A 17,011-nucleotide genomic window follows, 5' to 3' on the forward strand; every position below is an offset into this window, starting at 1 on the left:
TTAAACTTTTTTTTTTTAAATTATTGCAGTGCATTGTCTTGGGGCTATTTGAGGCTGAAAAACAAGGCTTTAATGATAAAATACAGAAGCAAAAACAGGCTACTCTTGTCAGTGTCAGCAAATAAATAACACTAATCTGTCTTCGTTACTGCCATGCATGGTGTAACACAAAAGTCCACCAGGTGGGAAGAGGTATATCTTTTAACCGCTCTACGAGTGCTAAGAATTAAGCTGAAACTTAAACCGAAAAATTTTCTTTGATCAGTAAAAAAAATAGCAACAGTCATTTTGTCTTCAGAAACTTTTTGATATCTTTCCGTTATGATACTGAGAGAGTGCAGAATTGTGTGACCTGACCTGTCATCACCAGTTCTCCATGGGAGATGCCTCACTGCCATTTGTGCCTTTGGAAACCCTGCCTTGTCTGTATGTTGTAGTGGGATGCTTATTCCAGCTAGAATTGTCTCTCTTTCCTGCTTTATTATTTAAAAGTATGAAGTTTTAATTAGCACATAGTTATGTTTCAGAGTGCTTTAGAACATGTCATTCCTTAAAGGCTTTCAGAAAACTGATGTTTGGTTCCCCGCTCCCCACCACGAGTTATCCAAGCAATCTGTGCTAAATGTTTTTGAGAATAAGGGTTGGACACACACAACTAGATTATGTGGCAGTGTAAATCAGAAATATACAATTCATTCAGTGATTTACATTACCTGAAGATCTGGACTATTAATTATTGGAAGCCTACCTTTTTAAAAGCAATTTTTTAGTCACTTTGACATCTAATCATATGGCTTCAGTTTCCCTTGGTGTGCACTTTCAGTCATGAATACTAGGAAGCTTTGTTTAAATATGCAGATTACCTAAGCAGTGTGCAGGAGATGGTGAAAGATACAGCTTTAATTGCACAGTTTATTTCCTTGCAAAGTCATCTTGATTAAACTTCACATACCAGTCAGTAATGGATTTGATTTGCTGATCTCTTTATTATGGATTTTGTACTACTGTTCAAGAATTTAACTGATGGGATAAGGAAAAAAAATGCCCTGGCTGGTGTGAGCACCAGCCACAGTAGCCGGTCCCCTGTGGTGGCAACAGGAGATGTTTTTTAGGGAGTGCCTGTGAGCCTGACTACTTTTGGCAGTCTGTTCCTCTGGCACATCTCTGTAAAATATAGGCATGATTTTTTTTGGGAAGAATAACAGCTACTGCAGCACTATCCACACCAAGTGTATATCATGGCCTATTTGCAGCTCTCCTGTTAGGGAGGGTTTTGTACCCATCTTTCACAGGTTTCTATGCCTTCCTACACGTCCATATGTTGGGTTGCCTCACTCTCCCTGAGGGTGCTCACACATCGCAGCTCTAACACTGCTGGGTCTCTTGTTCCCAGCCTGGAGGCTTAGCCCTCTTTGGCTGCCACTGCTCCATCTGACAAGGAGGCTGAATCAGCATCCTCACCCTGCAGAGCTGATAGTCCAGAGTATTAACACCAAGTCAAATGGGCAGAAGATGTAGACTGGGCCGTGAACCCACAGAGTTCTAGGCTACCTCTAACAGGCTGCTCACCAGGAACAGCAGAGCTGCTCAGTCCCATCCTGAGATTCATAGCATACTCTTTCATATAGCTCCTACACATGGACTGTAATTTTCTTTACCATCAGAGAACAGTCTCATCTGTAAAGTAAGATCAAGTGTTTTAACAGTGTTCTGTTCCCCAGAGGGATATGATTTTACCTAGCACAATATTTCCTGAGGCAGCAGTTATTGACTGCAATACTTTATGTTGCTGCAGAATGGAAGCCTCTGTAAAATAGCCTTTAATTGTCACCCTGTTTTGTCATTATTGTATGTTCAGGTATGGAATTAGAAGGTACAGGATACAGAAGAATCTCCAAGAGCTTTGGACCAGTCCACTATTTTTTCCTTCAGTCCTCCTTGTGAAATTTCCCCACACATCAGATGTGGAGACAACCTGTGGTCCTGGGCAGAGGTACGTGCTCCTGCACCTTTACAGTCTCAAGTCACTATCCCCCACCCCGTCTTCCTCCACCCTCAAAGCAGGAGTGTACTCTTGTCACCTGGTGTCCCCCACAGGAGAAAAATGCCCTAGTGTTTCTCTGCTACCCCAGTTGTGAGGCTGTCACCACTCTTGTTGATAAAGCCTGAAGGCTTGATTTTGTCTTGATTAGGAGTTGAGGGATGGTTGGTATATGCTGATAATAAAAAAAACCCCACTTATGTGGAAAGGTTTTTTTTATAATCTCAATTTTGTAACATTTGTGACATCTCAGACATAACTATTTCATCAGAGGTAATGGTATGTAAATGGTTAACTTTAAGTTCCTTAAGACCTTTCTAAGAAAATTAATTTCCTATTGTCACTAATTTTTCACTCTCCCCAGTTTAAAATAACTATAGAGTTTCAGTAGCTTAGGGTCTTATATATGTGCTATTAATCAGCAAAGGAGAGGTATGTTTGTATGAAGAAAAACAGCTTAGGTCCTGTTAAGACCCTCTTCGCCCCAAAACCTGTGGCAGTGTTGAGAATTCTCTGGTCCTGACACATGTGGCTGAATTTCCCAGCTCAGTGTGCGCATCTAACAAAACCCGTCATCAGCCAATTGGAAGTCTGATTTTTGAGGACCATTGAACACTGAACATTCCCTGTGAGCTGCAATTACAGAAACAATTGTGCTAAATAACTTTGGACTGATGGTGTGCGAGCATCAGCCTTCCCAACTTCCCCTTTCTTATTTTGGTTGCAGTCTGACAATGCACAGGGTTACAGCAGGAATATTTTAGGGAGTGTTGATGCACTTCAGAAATTCTAGCATTTCTTCATCTGCCTGTGACTTATGCCTGTGTTTTGTGCCTCCATAGGCTGAATAGCCCCATATTTGCAATTGTATTTGATGTTGAGAAGAAAAAGAGCAGGGTATGTTTTACTGAAGGTGAAGCATCTCCAACTCCCCTCAAATAATTCCAATTACACTTTCAATCATAGCAGCCTAAGTCAGTAGACGGCAGCATGTTCCATATGTTTCCATAGTGCTGGACATACGTCAAATGTGTGAGGCAGTTTACCTAAGGCAAATAATAGACTGTATCAGAAAAATCTACCTTTGTTTATTAACCTTGTGAACTGTTTATTTTGCATTTTTATTTGGCACAGCAGAAAGTGTTAATACATATATTATGGTGAAAGTGAAGGGTTCAACCCCCCCTTACGAGTCCTACAAAGCATGTAAACAACATTAACTTTTCAGTCTGAAAAAATTAATACCTGATGCCAATGCATGGGTGGCACTGACCCAACATCAGTAGGGTGCTCGAGGTCACCTCACACCATTATTAGGAGTCAACAGTCTGCCTCTACGTATTTTATACAGGTCTTGTTCTCATCTCCACTAGCTCTCTGGATCAAATGCTGCACACTGATCATGACATAAGTTTTTCACATATGATGACTCTTTTCAAATGCATGTGAAATGACTCTGTGGTCTCACTTAAATTTACAGATGAGCCTATACACGATACAGAGTGTCTGTCCTTGCTGGCTGCACCTGAGATCAAAGATCAAAAAGCTGTGTAGTTGGGCTAGATGATTGGTTGTCTTGCCCCACTTACAGCTATCCCATCTCAGGTTGACTACCTGAGTGAAAATGCCATGCAAACATTGACTAGCCTCTGCAGGCAGCCAAATTATCTCTGTTTTAGGACTTCAAACTTGTTACCAGCAGTGAGCACAGCACAGACTTAAAATATTTGCTATGTAATATGAATATTAAAGGTAATAATTAAAAACAGCTATATAAACATAAGGTAATCCACTATCTTTAACAGGCACTTCTCCAATCCTACTCAAGCACAGATGGAAATGCAGACTAAATTGTGTAAACCAAACCTCCACGAAGTAGTACATAAATGGTGATGTATTGTGACAAGGTAGTTAACAAAGTGGAAGGACAAACATCTGTCTCCTGCATATGGGTTGGCAGGTACAGTGAAGACTTGAAGTACATGAAGGCTTATAGGGAAACTTGCAACATGTTGCCTATGTAAAACCTCTCCTTAGTCCTCTTTCTAAAACTGGACGTTTTCCATTGTTTTTCTAAAAGAATGAACTGACTGAGGAGGAAAAGGTAGTTTCTTATATGCCTGTCTGGCAGCACAGGTTATTTATATTCTGATCACAGAATGGAAATGAGTATGATTTAAAGTTAAAATGTCTAGAAGCAAGGTTTGGAAGGCCCATAGGGAAAAGACTGAAGGAATGTGAAAAGGGAAGCTGTCATTCTAATAAGAAATATTTAGTTAATAAATAAATATATCACATTTGGATGTGTTGTATAGTCAATTATTAGAAGACCTGAAACCAATATGTCATAAAGAAGTGTTTTATGTTATTTGTTTTGTTTTATTTTTCCACCTCTGATATTACAGGAACAAATGCTTACCAAAAAGGAAAGAGAGAGAGAGATATTTTAAGAAATTGCTCTCAAATTTACTTGGAATGGTAACCAGACATTTCAGTTGAAAACAAAAAAGATCGTTCTGCCTTTTTAACATTAACGTTAATATTAATTCTGCCTTTCATGTGTGCATACAGTAGAAGCAAGCTCCTGGTAAGTCAAGGGTTACATTTAAAGTTAAGAGTTACACTTGCAAGGCCTCTGAGGGAAGAGATGGTAAACTTAATAGAATGGTAATGTACTTTGTTGGGCTGAATTTTTGTTCTTATGCTTGAATGTTATTGCACCCTTCGAAAAACTCACATGAGACAGATTTGCAATTAGAGATCTCCTAAACTCAGAACAAATAATTTAAGTAGTGTCCACAAGAAATATATGTTTTCAAAATAGATAATAACTTTGTACCTTTGTCACACTTCTGCTGTCCCTTGCTCTTAAGTTCTCAGGTGCAACATGAGACAGGTGAGGAGATTTACTTAGCAACATGAACACAGGAAAATTCTCTCTGGCAGTAAGCTATTCAGCACTTCTGCTTTAGTTCATCTTCCGTTCATGCTAGAACAACAGTAAGGTGGGCTTTGGGACAACCTTTCAACTTCTTCTCACTATAAACAAGATTGCAAAATTTTATTGGTCTTAAAGGGATGAGATGAGGGTAGTTGAGCGATTGTGATAAAAAACCTAAAACTTTTCTGAATATAAGTAGCTTAGACTATGAAATGCAATAGCCATTTAAAACCTTCCTTAAAGCCACATATGACCAAATGGAGCCGCACAGGACTGTGCACAAGATTTCCACTGCTATGCTATAGGTCAAGCCATGGAGGATGTATACTGCTCTTTGGTAAAACTGTTTCCAAGGTAGGATTATCCCAGCAGCCTGATCTGAGTGATAATAGATGCCTGTGAGAACAATGGGAGTTTGAGCAGTACAAACCTATTTGTTTTCAAGTGGGTCATAGGCAGATTTTTTTTTTTGGATGATAGAAGAGCACAGGAATATGGACCATCTAGGTGCTAGTTGCTACAGTAACCATAAAATCACATTCTCCAAAACTTTTCTACTTAATTATACACATCACTGACTATTGAGTGGAGTAAATTTCACTCCTTAAAACTCCACAGTGCAAAGGGAAAAAGGCATGTTCATTGCAGTTTTAACCTTTCCTTTGTCACTGATATACTTGGGAAGAGAATTTTTTTACTGGCATTTTGTGTTGATGTTCCATTCAGTTTTATTGACATAGTAAATTATTGTATTGGGGTGTAGTGGTACACAGTTAAGGGTTAGAGGTTTGTCATTGTTTCTGTATATTTATAGCCTAATTCTCCAGACTTCTCCTTGATACACATGATTTGTTCCCAACCTGCATGCTATTGGGGTTGTATTTCACCTTTGAAAACACCTGCATCGTGCTGAAATTCATGTCTACTTGAAGACTACATGAAAAACACCACTTGTATATAGAAAACTTTATATATTGCCATTTAAACACAAAGCCAAGATACCAAAATAAAAACTAAGATCATACAATGTCTCAGATGTACTTTCTGAACCTTTGTCGTACACCAGGTGATTTAGGTGAATGGACATTAATAGCCAGACCAGTCTGTACCCAGATAATTCAGGTAACTTTTCTGTTCCTAAGCTACCTTCTTTGTAAAATGACAATAATTATAGCTAACTTTGATATCTAGGGAAAAAAGTGTAAAGTGTTTTTATAATTTATTTTATTTCTCTACTTTCATAGCTTTTATGACACATCCTTTTTTATGTTAGAAGAAGAGACACATATGTGACTGACTTGGATACAAAAATTATAATTTTCTTGCTTTCTTTACAATATATGTAATATACAAATTTAATTTTTTCTTTTCCTTTTTTAAATATTTTTCTTTAAAATGCATTGATTTAAAAAAAAAAAGTAATGAGAAATTATCTCCATATAGGTATTATACATTCATGTTCAATTCATATAATTCTTTCTTCATTATTCTGATACTGCATTGTCACACCTTACTAAAATGAGTATTTTCATATAAAAATTAATCTTTTCATATTAAAAAAAAATCCAGATCCCACACAAGTTTGTTGTATGAAGTTAAACTGCACATGCTGTTGGAGGTTTTCCAGGCAATAGGTCACATGTTAATAATTATGGTTATTAGCTACAGGAGTATTACCATTGCAATCAAAATCGCACTTTGCAAATCATTATTACTGTTTTGGAAAGTAAATAATAGAATTGAGAGACGTGTTAAGACAGTTCATAAAGGCAATCTCTCTGAAATCAATATACAGAATCCCAAAACAGGAGGCACCTTTAGCCAGATAATAAATAAATACAGTGTTTGAGCTTTACAGAGTGAATTTCACCTAACCTGAATAATATTTAAGTGTAATCACAATATTCTTTGTATTGGACAAAATAATTCAGTATAAATACAATGAAAAAAAAAATTCAGGTCAGGAAATCTAAAGCTATAGTGTTAATAATGTAACAAGACAACTTTATCAAAATTAGTGCTAATGAGTTTATTTTTGCCAGAAATTAGCTATTACTGTGGTTAACTGTTTTGCTTTCTAATGAAAAAGTAAATTATATTAAAAAATAATAAGTGCTCTGAAATGTGTGCTTATAATATTCGGTAAGTATTTGAAATCTTAATAGTACTGAAAAACTAAAATTACTGTCATTGCTTTGGGTGTTAAGCGCCAATCTTTTTCATGTTAAAAAAAGGAATTCCTCTGAGAGGGTAAAAACCCAGAAAAACCCTACAGTCTACCTGAGCGAGAAGCCTAGCCGTCCTGAAGAAACCCAAAGTCCTAGTATATTGCCTACGAGGGTGAATCCCAATCTGTTGTTCGGGTTTACAAATTCATGACAGATAGACAGATGGTTCTAAGCAGTCCTCAGTCCAGCATCATGCTTTGAGCTGCAGATGCCAATGATGACAATTTCACATCTATTATGAACTTGGGACAATCCTCAATTTCCACTTTCTTTATTATCCTCCTTCCAGACCAGGAGATTCTTGACTAATTCGGGAAGATCCTTTCTCTGTACGCATGGACTTTATATTATTATTATTATCTCCTAAAATGTCTCAACAACTTGGTGGAGATATATCTTCTTACCTTTTTGAAACACCAGAGAAATGCACTTGGGTATTGTGGATCCTGCAAGTGTTGCCAGTTTGTTGCATCCAGGTTACAGAGTAAGTTGCATTTATTTGCACTTATTTGCTACACTCAAAATCTTGATACAGGGAAAATGAGTACGTATTACATACAAACAGGGATTTTATTGTTATTCTAATTTAAGTCTTAACAGATTGATCGAAGAATAACCATTAGTCCACTTACAATTGTACTAACATTTATGATTCAAATTGTATACAGTTAACATTAGTATACACAAATAGCCTAATATCTCCATGTTTCTCTGGTATTACTGTCATCCTTCCACTGTGTTTCTGGGTCCTAAGGTTCAGGCTTTGGTTCAGGGTTGGGGAGAAATATTACAGCCAGTCGCCAGCATCATAGTCCTTTTTGGGAGAACTGCAATGTTGATGTACATGTTTCCTTCCTTCTCACTGTTGGGTCTATCAGGAGTCATTTTACATGTTTTATAGTATGCTCTATGCCCTGCTGCTTCTTCATTGGTTCACATTTCCACATTACCGTGTATAGTACATTTAACTTGTGTTAGATACGTGTTCATTTATGTTAGATATGTGTTCATTGTTCTCTTTGTTATCCTTAAAACTTACTTTCCCCTGCTCACATGGTTGCATTCTTTTAATGACTATTAAATGACCATTGGTGACATGTTTATAGCCCTAGGTCCCCTGGTGTCATCCTGGGCCCATAGTTTCAACACCCCTGCTATCACCTCACGCCAGTATTCCTCTACTCTTCTTTTTATTCTAGAGTCATAAATAGTTCATTCTGCACTAAATAACTGCTTGCTATTACCCCATACAGTTGTTCACAAGCTAAAACAAAGTAGGTAATAGTCACAGGACTATTAGATAATTGTTGTTACAGCTAAACAAGACTAAATATGGCTCCAGCTAGGCCAAAACAAGTCCAGACAGAGCCTGATAGGTGTGGAGTTCTGTGTTATTAGCTTAGCACAAAATCTGTTGCAAACAACACCATACTTACTGGGTAGCAAGGCTACAAACAAGCGCAACCCCAAAGCCCTCGCTTTAAGGATTTGTGCAAGTATGAATGAAGTACCTACTTGTTGGTTAGCAGTGAAACTTCTATAATACAGGACACAGAACTGAACATCTTGCTTACTTATAGTTTTGCAATGGTGGAATAGAGTTATAAAGAAATAGAATAACAAAAGACATTGCTATGCCCATACTTAACAAGAATAATTTTGAATACTCCAGTTTCTCAGGCTGCTTGGTTAGTTTGTGTGAGCTATCCCCAGGCTGGCACACTAGAGAGAGCTCTTAGATCTGAATGTTTTCTACTTGAACTGTTAATGTTGGTTAGAGAAGCCATTTGGAACAGTTTCTTCTTTGGCCCACAATCAAAGGACCTGGTTTTTTTCTCTCTTACTTGTTTACCTACTCATCATTTTCCTGTGTGAGAGCACTGAGACATTATACGGTGCCAAAAGGATTATGTAATCGCTTTCCCCCATCCTCCCTAAGTTTACTTGATTAACATTTTTATTGCATATCTTAATTAGTCGATTCCTAGCTTTAGGCTTCAGGCTGCTTTCTCCCCCTTACATCCTTCCTCGAATGTATTGATTTAATTTTAAAAATTCTGTAACGTGGCAAAATTCTGTAACATGTTCTGAGAAGGAACAGCTTCTTCCTTTACACTCCATTAGACTTCAGAAAACTCATTTATATGAGCAAAAATTATAAATAAAAATTGGATGTCCTTAATGTGAAGGATTTAGAAACAGCTTTTGTCATTGGAAGAATACGGTGACATAGTCTTGCAAATATAAAGGAAAACAGAGGACAGAATTGATCCCTTTCTAGCTCAAGAGTTGGAAATGTAGTATTTCTTTGTGTAGGTCACTTGAGGAATTGATCCAGAAAGCAGTGTCAAGCCAATTCCAAATCTGCAGAAAGCACAGCTGGGAAGAGTGTGGTCTCTTCTTTTTGTCCAATAGTTCAGTGATTATAGAATTAATCTGTAAAATGATATTGCAGTTACTTAAGCACATTTTCTACACTGGATGGAGTTTGCTGAACACCATATTGCAGCATATTCTGATTCTTGTGATCTGTCTTGCTGAATCATTTGTGTTTTTATAAAAAACTTAATTGTATTTGATGGAGCAGAGACTTGACTCCTACACTGACAACAGTGCTACCAGTGTGTTAGTTGTCATTATTGCATTGTCTGTTTCTTATTCCCCCAAATATTTCATGATTTGGAGGGCAGGGAAACAGCTTCAAAAGGATGCTTCAGGATATTTGACGCAACAGGATTAGGTTGGCCCCTGGCACCTGGTGACTCCTGGACACTCTGTCCTCGCTGAGATTCCTCAGGCTGGGGAGAGAGACTTCATGCCTAATATGTGGTTTCAAACTCCATCATGTAGCAGACTGATTACAAGTTGTCCAGTGCAATGTAGTTCTTGTGGATCAAGCCTAATGCTACCAGCAGCTTGTTAATGCAATGAACAGCTGTATTTCCTGCTCCTTTTTCTTTTTTTGTGCTTTTTTTTCAATGTACAGAAAATACAAAACATAGTTTGCACCTGTACTGTTTGGTGTAATGAAAAGGTCTTTTTTTCATGTGTTTTCCCTTTCTACACATAAGTTAAAAAGCATAATTTTCTTGCTATGGAGGTATGCAGCAAAATTATGTGCTGGGATCTGTAGGTATGTGTGAGAGAAACCCCTTATGGTCTCTTGTTTCTTTCTGCACTACAAATCAGGCAGTAGCAAATATAATTTATCCCCAAATCACGTTAAGAGTAACTTCTCATATCGTTATGCCTTTAAAGGAACTCTGGGCTTGGCATATATCTGGGGCCCCTCATATCTCTTATCCTAGGAACAACTTCTCCTTTGCTAAGCTTTCTGGCTTGTTTTACATGAAAATGATCCCGCAGGATGGAATGAGGCCAAACGCTGCATTGGCCAAAATACGAGGTGATGAGTATAATTGGGGTTTTATTTATTATGTGACTTGGCATTATGATATCTGAGTTATCTACACAGGCCGACACAAGACACATAAGAAAATGAGCCTGCTAGCTGGATCTTGTGCCTGGAATTAATCATCCATATGTTGCTTCCTTTCTTCCTCTCCTCTCCTCTCCTCTCCTCTCCTCTCCTCTCCTCTCCTCTCCTCTCCTCTCCTCTCCTCTCCTCTCCTCTCCTCTCCTCTCCTCTCCTCTCCTCTCCTCCCCTCCCCTCCCCTCCCCTCCCCTCCCCTCTCCTCCCCTTTCCTTTCTTTCCCACAGGATCCCATCTTGTGTGCTCTGTGTCAGGCCAGTTTAAGTAGCCAGGTATGTGTGGATGTTTGTAGTTGACTGGAGGGTGAAACACACAGGGCTGGAGGCATTATCCATTATCCCTTACCCTCCGTGCAAAGAAGTTTGTAACACCAGGCTATCTTTTCAGAGCCTAATTCCTGTTTTACGCAACAGAATCACGCTGATATCTTTCCCAAAAGAACACCTCCATTTTGAAGGCAAGGAATGGGCTTGCAATTCACTGAAGGTTTCGATTTTTAATTGAATTTCTGCATCTATTTTAGCTAAATGTTAACAGTCTTATTTTTCCCTTTGGGATATGCTAGCGGTGAGCCCAGCTGCCAATCAGATCAGTTGCTCTGTGCTTTTATTGTGCTAGGATGTCAGAATTGTGATTTTGGTCCCACAGATCACACTATGAATTGTACTGTTTCCATTTCTTTGAATTTATCCCTGCTAGCCTATCTAGATGACTTCAATATGTGGCACGGCAAGTACCTTTCCAGAGAAAAGAATATAATGATTACAAATCATTACAAAAGAAGTATTTACGTAATTTACAATTTTCTTTGTCAGATAATTCCACAGGTCATGACAGTTTCGGGAGAGAAAATATTTGAAGTCTCTTGTCCATGGAAGCCTGGAATCAAACATATTGCATTTAATATTAATTTTGGATCACGAAAAGTGCAAAATTCCTTTGTGTATGCATTTTCTTGCATGAACTCAGAAACACGCATTCAATAAATTCTGCAGAACTGTTATGTTGGGAAATAATATGTTCACAGGATTAGTAATACCAAATATTAGTTCTACATATAAAAAAACCTGTGATATTTAATTATTCAATGAAATCTCTGTTCTTCACATGTAGTTTTTGAGAACATTGACAAAAACCATTTGGCTATTCATAGCAAATCTAGCTCTTCAGACTACTTAAATATTCAGTATTCACAGTGTATCTACTACTTGTTCTGAATTCCTTGATTTAACAAGCATCATTTGTGAACCTGTTTTGTAACTCATAATGTTGTACACACTACAAGTGATATAACTATACTGGTAAAAGTAGTGATGCAGCTACAGTCCTATGAAAATGCATCATACTAACAGCATTAATGCCTTTCTCCTCAGAGGAATAGTATTGCTGATAAAACTGACTGTCAACTCAGTTATAAATGTACATTTCTCTGTCTACAGGACCTTACTGTCAAAATTTTGATGCAAATATTTGGGTTTCTAAAATGGTTCCAAATTAAGGAAATAGAACTGTTCAATACAGTATGTAGCTGTTCTGAACTAGGAAATGGGAACAGTGTTTCTATGAGTATCCTTGCTCATGGTTTCTAAAGATGTTATTCCCAGAAAACTTGTTCACTAGATCTTCCTATAAAGTAAGTACGACTGAGTGCAACCAAAATAAATCAGTTTAGAATGTATTTCTTTTTTCTCTACCCTGATTTTTTTATTGCTTTTAGCTGAGTCTTCTCAGTTCCATATATTGGAAATATATAGTATTACTTAGAAGCCTATGTATTTCCTTTTTTTTTGTTTTGTTAACAATTTTTTCAGTGATTTAATGTAATTTACAGAATTGTGCAATATATAACCAGTGACTTTATTACATTATCCTAATAATTAATGGATATAACCATCAAACAAGGAAAAAAAATGAATCTATAAAAGATGTTGCTAAGGCTGTGGAAGAGCCTCTGACTATGCAGTAAACCAGTAATTTCCTTGAAAATTTCCCATCTCCCTAAAAGAAAGCTGTTATTCTTACATAAACAGGGAAAATAACATTATTTATATTTATCAAAATGTCTGCTACTGAAATATTTTTAATGTCAGTCATCACTGGGCAATTGCTTTCCACTTAATAATGGTGTTGCCTTGAGTCTTTTGGCTGTACACGGTTGTATTCAACAGTTTCGGACGTGGAAGAAAGATATATGGAATTTGACAATTCAAATAACTAACAGCGAGAACACACATATGGAGAAATTTGTGTGTGTATTTATAGATACATCTACGAATACATATATTTTTATAGCTTGTTTGCATGCGATTCATAAACCTCCATTAAATAACCATTGGCTATATGATACTTAGGTGGTTTAAATATAAAATAAAAGCCAACTCCAATGAAAACAAATAATTCAGTACCATTCTCCTGTTCTGTAGCATTTTATACTGGGGACAGGGGAAGACCAGGTTCCACTGACATGCATACTGAAAAAGTCTTCTAGTCATAGAGTCCTAGGGTTTAATTATCATTATTCACAATACAAGATCATACCTAACGGGAACAAGTGTGGCAGAATTTGCCCTGAATTAAATCAAAAAGAGAGGTCCAGTTTTTCAGTACAGTTCCTTATTGACTTCAGTGGAGAACTCTGTTAAAAAAAAATGGCACCCTGTGGCCCTATGCTATTTCTCACATAGAGCACAACTTCCAAAACTTATAGAGCTCTGGTTCTTTGCAAATATGCAGTCATCTGAAATTATTGAAGTCCAGTGTGGAAATGTGTGTCTTGTTACTAATTTGAGCCAGCTTTTTCTATTAACTCATGAAGTGCATATTAAAATGTAATGGATCTCTAGGTTTATCAAATTAGAAAGGAAACCACTTGGATCTAGCCCATAACAACTTAAACACAGATTATACTGCAGCCTCTGCAGACACCCACAGCACTTGAGGCTGAAAGAAGTTTTCGAACACACTGCACAATTTTAGTCCCAATAGATTGGCTAAAAATAATACTGTTGAAATATCTTACTACCTCCACAAAGTGTTGCAGACATTTCAGTAGTAGGGCTCAGGGTAAAGGCACTCAGGCCTGATCCTTAACCTAGTGATGACAATGAGATTTTACATACTACTTTGATTACACTTCATGCTTCAAAGCATGTGGAAATACCAGTACAGCTCATTAACATTTTTACAGGAAAAGGACAAGGAAGACAAAGAAGGAAGGGAGATAGGGAGGGAGAAGTACAATTATTGACTTTGAACAAAGAATTCTGAAACTGTCTATAAAATTCATTAGTGGAAGACTGAGTAAAATTATGATTTTTAAAAGCAGAAAACAATGACTGAATATCTTTTATCTTCTCTTATTTCAGAAAAATATAATATAAAGGAAACAAGTCCTTTTAAAGTCATGTGAAATTTAACCAACTGTGCCATTTCACATTTTTTATTATTAAAAATATATGGAAATATCCACCAGTCAACAGTATAATGAACTCCAAGAAACCTGGATAAAGGATTTTTGGGCACAGATCAGAGAGAAGATGGAGTGACTGAGAATTCATTTATCCTAAAACAATCTATAATGTAATTATTTAATGAAAGAACTCAGGTAGCTTTGAAGCTTGGTGGAAAAAAAAGGAGTGAAGGAGAAAAAGCTGAATTTGACAGAGCTTCCAGACTAATAAGATAAATATTTAGTGCACAAATTCATGAGGTGTACTGAGACTGAGTTGTGATCATCTCATTGTTATTTGGTGAGAACTAGATCCAAGAAAGAGTGTATGTACCTAGAAGTTAGTTTCTTCAGGAAGGAAGGAAGAACACTTCTTCATCTTTATTTGAAATTTGTTCTTGCACAAATGAAAAATTCTTTGATAAAGAAGAGAGAACAACTCTAGGTTTACTAAAGCAAGAAAAGAGGCAAGAGGAACCTTGTCTGTTTAACTTAACAGCGTTCATCAGGAAGAAGGGGGACATCTTTTCTGTTTGTACTTTAGCCCAGCAGGCTTGTCCATTGGCAGACTTTGATCCCCAGTACCACCATAGCTCTATCTCAGAAAACTTTGGTGAACACATTCAGGTGGGTCTGGAAAATAAAATAAATAACCAAGAGGATTACAAATACTGATAATTCTTGGCATTTTGAGTAGTACATTTAAAAGCAAATTGTCTTAACTATTATTTGATAATAACAGTAGATTATTAGATGCTACTACATCTGATCAAGAGCACCACAATATGTCTCCAGTCCTTAGTGAGATGTGTTAGAAAAATAGGCACAGAGTCATAGAATCATAGAACTGTTTTTCTTGGAAAGGACCTTTAAGATCATCGAGTCCAACCATTAACCTAACACTACCAAGTCCACCACTAAACCATATCCCTAAGCTCAGTTTTGAGTCCCTTACTAGAAGACAGACATTGAGGTGCTGGAGAAAGTCCAAAGAAGGACAACGAAGTTGGTGAAGGGTCTGGAGAACAAGTCTTATGAGGAACGACTGAGGGAACTGGGATTGTTTAGTCTGGAGAAGAGGAGGCTCAGGGGAGACCTTATTGCTGTCTACAACTACCTGAAAGGATGTTGTAGTGAGGAGGGTGTTAGTCTCTTCTCCCAGGTAACAAGTGATAGAATGAGAGGAAATGGCCTCAGGTTGTGCCAGGGGAGGTTTAGATTGGATATCAGGAAAAATTTCTTCACTGAAAGGGTTATCAAGCATTGGAACAGGCTGCCCAGGGAAGTGGTGGAGTCACCATCCCCGGAGGTATTTAAAAGACGAGTAAATGTGGTGCATAGTAATAACTGCTGAAATTAGGTCATGTCTGTCCCTGCAAACATAATTTTCCTTAGGGTAGACTGGCAAACTTCTCTGAATTCACTGATCTTAACAGTTAAAAAATAATAGCAATAGGCTGAATGTTTGAGTCCCACTTTTTAAACTTGTTATTTAATGAACCTTTTCCAAGCATTTTGCTCAGTTAACCCACTACATTTTCCACTTTCAAACTTTAGCTAAGGGAGAAAGTTCTCCACATAAATTACATCATCTGGAAGCTGTCTTCTAATATTCAGCCTTTGCTGCAATATTTCCCTGAAAAGGGTTGTCACCTACATTGTAAATCCTTTTTACTCCAAATCACTAAGTTCACTGAATGCACATAACTCCAATTAACTGCAGCCTGCTGGCTCAAAAGCAATTTGGTCTTTCATTAATTACTCAGGTAAACACAGGAAAAGCTCTTTTAGTTTGCCTGAATTCACAGAGCAAACAAACTCCTCTGTCTTTGATGATCCAAGACAATCTTGTCTTTTGATGCTTATCACTTAGTTGTTCAATAAAATGTAATTAAAAACAAAGACAACAACATCCCCCTATCACCAACCCTGAATTACAGTTAATTGTCAGGCTTTCAAACTTACTCTCACAGTGCAAAGCTTATTGCACTTTAGGTCACAAGACTATTTGTTTAATCTCTTTCCTTGCGGATTGACTCTCCTGAGTCTTAGAATGGGATTTCTGGAGGTGAAATTCAGTTACAGTTGCTTGGAGGTTTTTCTCACTTGGTTTTGTATAGAATATATGCAAAATCGAAGAGATTATGCATCTTTTTATTCAAAGGCATAAATCAGCTCTTCTAGAAATCCAAAACTATTTATGATGCTTAGCAAACCATTTGATCAATTCATTCTGCCTTTCAAGAAGGAAAAAAAAAAGCTAAACTGTTGCTATTTATCTTAATTTGAGGTTAATTAGAATTTCACATAGAAGAAGAAGAGGGGTGAAGGGCATTAGAAAGTGTACAAATATAAAAATCCAGGTAAATCTAATCTAGTAAATGCAAAACCAGTGGAAGGTAAATGAAGTATCCAGTATGATCACGCCAAGGAGCCAATCTGAAGCTAACAAGGGATTCAGAAACTAAACTGAGCAGTGATACGGGCATGCAAGAAGAAATTATAAAAATTAATGGTCTGTTATTCATCTAGGTTTTTTAATGCTAATGAACAAATTAGTCTTGCATGTGAGTGTACCACATCTGTTTGTGCCTACATACAGAGAGAAACACATCCACATGTCAAGCAAGCTGGCTTGATTGCACTTTGTAGGACATATTTGTATATATTTTATCACTGTTTCTATAAACAGCAGTTTCTTTCAGTATGTTCCATGCTCTCTGCCTGGGTCTTAATGGAAGTGTTAATTAGAAGCGCAGTAGGAAAACAATTTATGCTTCTAAACATGTCTTGTGTATGGAGTTTGAGTAATGAGAAAAAACAGGCCAGAACATTTGTATGTACAGATACCAATTACTGT

The 17,011-nt window shown here is 37.2% G+C and overlaps 1 long non-coding RNA gene across 2 annotated transcripts in view; it reads left to right on the forward strand.

Moving 5' to 3' along the window:
* LOC137660370 (uncharacterized) overlaps positions 1 to 17,011 on the forward strand; it is a 39,451-nt gene that overhangs the window by 6,606 nt on the left and 15,834 nt on the right. For both annotated transcript variants that reach the window (XR_011047674.1, XR_011047675.1), the window contains exon 2: positions 1,859 to 1,993. This is a non-coding gene — a long non-coding RNA (uncharacterized lncRNA). The remainder of the gene's footprint in view (positions 1 to 1,858; positions 1,994 to 17,011) is intronic.

This window comes from Nyctibius grandis, chromosome 2, assembly GCF_013368605.1.
Source record: "Nyctibius grandis isolate bNycGra1 chromosome 2, bNycGra1.pri, whole genome shotgun sequence".
Classification (NCBI taxonomy): Eukaryota; Metazoa; Chordata; class Aves; order Nyctibiiformes; family Nyctibiidae; genus Nyctibius; species Nyctibius grandis.